At 45.3% G+C, this 5,146-nt stretch overlaps 1 protein-coding gene across 2 annotated transcripts in view; it reads right to left on the minus strand.

Moving 5' to 3' along the window:
* The window catches only part of CLK3 (CDC like kinase 3), a 41,800-nt gene extending 36,654 nt beyond the window's left edge, over window positions 1-5,146 (minus strand). Inside the window, exons 1-2 of one of the 2 annotated variants that reach the window (XM_018558939.1) lie at window positions 5,137-5,146; window positions 1,317-1,321 (exon numbers count right to left, since the gene is read on the minus strand). The gene's annotated coding sequence lies outside the window, so the exon portion shown is untranslated. Of the gene's footprint in view, window positions 1-1,316; window positions 1,322-3,442; window positions 3,450-5,136 lie in introns of both variants that reach the window. The other variant, XM_018558940.1, reaches the window with a different exon arrangement.

Here is a 5,146-nt window from a genome sequence, read left to right on the forward strand (position 1 = left end):
ATGGAAATAGAGTTACCGGTAAGTCCTAACTCTGAATATCTATATCTATTGATCTATAGATATATCTATAGATCTATAGATATATCTATAGATCTATAGATATATATACACATATACTATATTAACAAAAGTATTGAGACGCCTGCCTTTACACGCACATGAAGTTTAATGGCATCCCAGTCTTACTCTGTAGGTTCAATATTGAGTTGGCCCACCCTTTGCAGCTATAACTGCTTCAACTCTTCTGGGAAGGCGTCCACAAGGTTTAGGAGTGTGTCTATGGGAATGTTTGACCATTCTTCCAGAAGCGCATTTGTGAGGTCAGGTACTGTTGTTGGACGAGAATGCCGGGCTCGCAGTCTCCGCTCTAATTCATCCCAAAGGTGTTCTACTGGGTTGAGGTCAGGACTCTGTGCCGGCCAGTCAAGTTCCTCCACCCCAAACTCACTCATCCATGTCTTTATGGACCTTGCTTTGTGCACTGGTGCGCAGTCATGTTGGAACACTGGTGCGCAGTCATGTTGGAACTGTTCCCACAAAGTTGGGAGCATGAAATTGTCTAAAATGTCTTGGTATGCTGATACCTTAAGAGTTCCCTTTACTAGAACTAAGGGGCCAAGCCCAACCCCTGAAAAACAACCCCACACCATAATCCCCCCTCCACCAAACTTTACACTTGGCACAATGCAGTCAGGCAAATACCATTCTCCTGGCAACCGCCAGACACATCCATCGGATTGCCAGACAGAGAAGCGTGATTCGTCACTCCAACATGGAAACCCATTGCATGAAGGTCTCTACACACTGTTGTTGTGCCAATCTGACGTTTGGATGTCTGTAGCTATTGACTCTGCAGACAGCTGGCGACTTCTGCACACTGTGCACTTCAGCATGCGCTGACCCCGCTCTATCATTTTACGTGGCCTACCACTTCGTGGCTGAGTTGTTGTTGTTCCCAGTTGCTTCCACTTTGTTATAATATCACTAATAGGTGACCGTGGAATATTTAGTAGCAAGGAAATTTCATGGATGAACTTATTGCACAGGTGGCAACCCATCACGGTACCACGCTTGAATTCACTGAGCTCCTGACAGCAATCAATTGTTTCACAAATGTTTGTAGAAGCAGTCTGCCTGCCTAGGTGCTTGATTTTATATACCTGTGGCCATGGAGGTGATTGGAAAACCTGAATCCAATGATTTGAAGGGGTATCCTAATACTTTTGGCAATATAGTGTGTGTGTGTGTGTGTGTGTGTGTGTGTGTGTGTGTGTATATTACTGAAATGCACACCAACATTCCATAGGTCAGTATACAAACACTTATTGGATAATGGGAACTTTAATGGAGTGACAAAAAAAAATGGAGGAAGCCATTAAGTTATATAGCCCAACAGATTGTACCCATTACTGAAGTATCAATTTTAGGTGGACTGAAGAGTTTATATAGTATAGGATGGAAACAGTATTGGAGCAAAGTACTGCCAAAAATAATTTGATCAACTATTGTAGAGTAGTGCTGATTGACCAGATGACCAGATGAAGCACAAGGAAAGATAAATGGTCGCAACAGAGAAACAGAAACATAATGACGCAGGAGGCATAATATGCTCTTGATTAACTAATTTTTACAAGGGTATGGTATTGAAATCTAGGTGTAAGATACACCTACCATGGTGGATGTAAGCAAAAATTTTAACTTCTGTAAATCAAAATAAGATATTGGTATACAGCAGCGGTTATTATTGGCGGGCCAAGTGGCGCTTCTCTCTGGACCGCGATCGCTGACCTGTGCTGGGTTATGGCTGACTGACAGTGGCTAGACCGGCCTCTGGGGCCAGTGTTTCCACTGCCAGCCATAATGCGGCACAGGTCCCCCTCTGCTTCAGTCATTGGGCGCTAGGACTGCTGGCTTCCTAGCAACCAATGACATCAGGCAGGCAGGACCCGCTGCTACAACTATAAGTGATCTAGGTGGCTGTACAGCCCCCCTTTCCTGCTCCCCCGCTATTGCTTTTGGGTCCCACACTCCTCTGGGAGGTCCAGGACCACAGCACACAGTGTCAGGATGGAGAGTGGAAGCAGACTGGGGAACGTCCATTCACCGATCTGCTCCATGATCATGCTTCAGCTGTCAGAAGCAGGCTGAAGTGCTGGGCATACAGACTATCAAGCACATTCCTATGCTTTATGATCTATATAGGAATTGACCCCGATGTCTCCATAAAGAGAAGCTGTTAACTCCAAATGTTGTCACAAAAGGGGCTTGCTGTCCCCTTTAATTTAAGTTAAAAAAATATAAGAAAAAAGTTGTAGCGCCCTCTGCTATGTTGCTACTAAATTTAGTTTTATACCTGGACTGTAATCAGTCTGGATGCTGATTTCTCTAAGTTCTGCGGGATTCCCTGGGTTTGGTGGATTGATGGTTTCCCCTGTTGCTGGGTTGGGGCCTTAGCATACAGTGAGGGAGGATCCATCCTCAGACTGTGATTATGCATCTGACTCTGACCAATCCCTGAGCAGGCTGACTCAGAGGTATGGCTGGAGGAAGGTGATAAATGTTTGGGGACACTTTCCGGAACTCTCTCTATCCCCTGGGCCCCTCCCTGGCAGGAGGTCTGTGTGCTACAGGATGACTGGCCTAGGCCTCAGCATGTGGCAGATGTTGGGGGCCTAGAGGCCTAAGATACTACAGGATGCCTGGTCTAAGCCTCAGCATGGGGCAGATGCTGGGGGCCCAGAGACCTTAAATACTACTGGAAAGGAACCTGATGGAAGCTGGGCTGGAGGTGGAATCTGCTTATGGAAGAGCGTTGCAGAGGAGCTGGTGAGAGCTACCGTCTGGACCCTGTAAGAGATCCCTCACCCTAATATCAGGTACTATACAGAAGGGAAGGCAATTGATGCACTACAAGTCTTGTGACAGTGCTCTCTCAGAGTCCTGGACATTCAGGGCCGGCCTTAGGCCTTTAGGCGCCCTGTGCGAGAAAGCTTTACAGCGCCCCTCAGTGACATTTTCTGGTTGTTGGTGCTATTACTTATTGCTGGTCGCTCATATAGGGCCTTGTGCTACTGTTACAAGCTGTTGCTAAGAAAGAATACATAGTCCTCTATTTTTGATTACTTGGGTATCCTGCAACCCTAACCCTCTCCCTCTCTACTAGTTGCTAATGTGCAATAAATGCTAAAAAGACTCGAGCCTGTTCTATTCTGGAGTGTCGGTGTTGCTGGAGCTGAGAAAATGGGCTGGTGGCTATCGAAACATGTAGGAGAGCCCTAGTTCATATTCAGCGGCTCCTTCGGGGGGTGAGGGATACAAAGTGATAAAAAAAAAGTAATAATAATAAAATAAAAAACATTTAAAACCAACTCTGCCACCCCTCCCATCTGATTCTGAAGAACGTGTGCATAAGATATGCACGTGTATGTAAATGGGCGATAAATTAAACACTGTGATGCGCCACGATCGGCACATTAGCACTGTGCCTGGGAAGACACACCAGCAGCTGGGCATTGCAGTGCAGCTGCTCATGTGAATGCAGCCTAAATGGCAGCCTCAATGAACACAGATACAACATATTCTGTACAGACCACGATTGGAACCTCGGCTTGATGAAAATTGTATTCACTGGACCTTATTGAATTCTAATTCACTACCCCGTGTATACATTGAGTAATCACTCAGCCTCATAGTTCGAGCCGACCTGTGACAATGAAACTGTCACAGGTCGGCTCAATAGTGCGGCAAGTGAGCGAACACATACCGTCAGATGGGGGAGGGGGGAGGGGGGGGGGTCGTACAGCTGGCTCTGCCTCTAGATAGGCAGTGCCAGCTGTCACTCACAAAGCTGGGTGGATATAGACAAAAATGTCGGGATCCATCCCGGCTGCGGCGTCTCAGTATACCGCTGAGTATACCGCTGTCACAGAAGCTGCAGTTAGTGACCGCTGAGACAGGTGTCACTATGTCTCACCTGTCTCGGTAATCACACAGAGCAGAAGAAGAAAGACGTTCTTCGTCTGCTCAAGGGGCTCTATGGTGAGCTCCTATGGGGGACCGCGACGGGTCAAGCTCCCCCAGAGGAGCGGGGGACCCTGAAAACCACGGCAGGGGCGGACACGGCCGCCGCTCGATTTAATACAAGGGATCTAGTTAGATCCCTTGTATTAAACGAGCAGCGGCTCCCACTGTACATTCAGCTCTGCTTGTCAGGATATACACAAAGAGAGTTCTTTAAAGAGAAAGTGGGGTTTTAAAGGCACCGGATGAATGACAACTCCAAACAAGAAAAATATATCAAAAATATATTTTTATTTTATATAAATCTTAAAAAGAAAGGCTTAAAGCCAGCAATAAAAGTTATTTAACTAAATAGATAGTCCCTACACAGCTCTTTCCACATAACACAGTACCTCTTCATTAACAAGTCAACATGATTCACCCTATGTTCTTATATACACATGATTTGGGACTGCAGTGCCAATGACCAGATGAACATACTGACATATAGAGAGGCCTGTGACAAATTTGTTCATAGGGCTATGGGGTGCAATATTGTTCTTCGCTATTACTGCTTTGGGAACAAAGTGTGGCCCTAAGAACAGAAATGATTTAATTGGTGGTGGAGAGCATCTAAGCAAGCATAGTAAAGTATAGAAACCAGTGTTGATTCAGATGGGAATCCACATGCTATCTCATCCCAAGTGATGGGTTTGATGTCTTTGTCGACAGTAATGCTTAGTCTTGTGTCCACTATGTATAGGTGTTTAATTCTGTGGGTAGTGCTTGAGGGGTTGGGAGGTGGAGCAGATATGTTCTCCACTGATGCCAACCCACAAGCGGCTTGTGGCCACTTTAAGAAAACATACCAAGGTATTCACAATGATTATCGGAGATCACATAGTTTGGGACCCATGATTAAGGCATATTGCAGATGGTCATGATTATATCGAAGAACAGTGCAGTTCACCATTAGATTACAAGCATATATAATACTTAAGTTAATTCATTATGTGATGATAACAAAAAAAAATTCATAAATAAAAAAAAAATACTATAATACAAAGGAAATGTATGGTCTATGGTGAGCAGGTTGGATAATCCTGCCCTGCACCCAGTTTAACTACCATGATAGACTGTATGTTGG

Source organism: Nanorana parkeri, unplaced genomic scaffold, assembly GCF_000935625.1.
Source record: "Nanorana parkeri isolate BGI_ZX_2015 unplaced genomic scaffold, ASM93562v1 scaffold369, whole genome shotgun sequence".
Classification (NCBI taxonomy): domain Eukaryota; kingdom Metazoa; phylum Chordata; class Amphibia; order Anura; family Dicroglossidae; genus Nanorana; species Nanorana parkeri.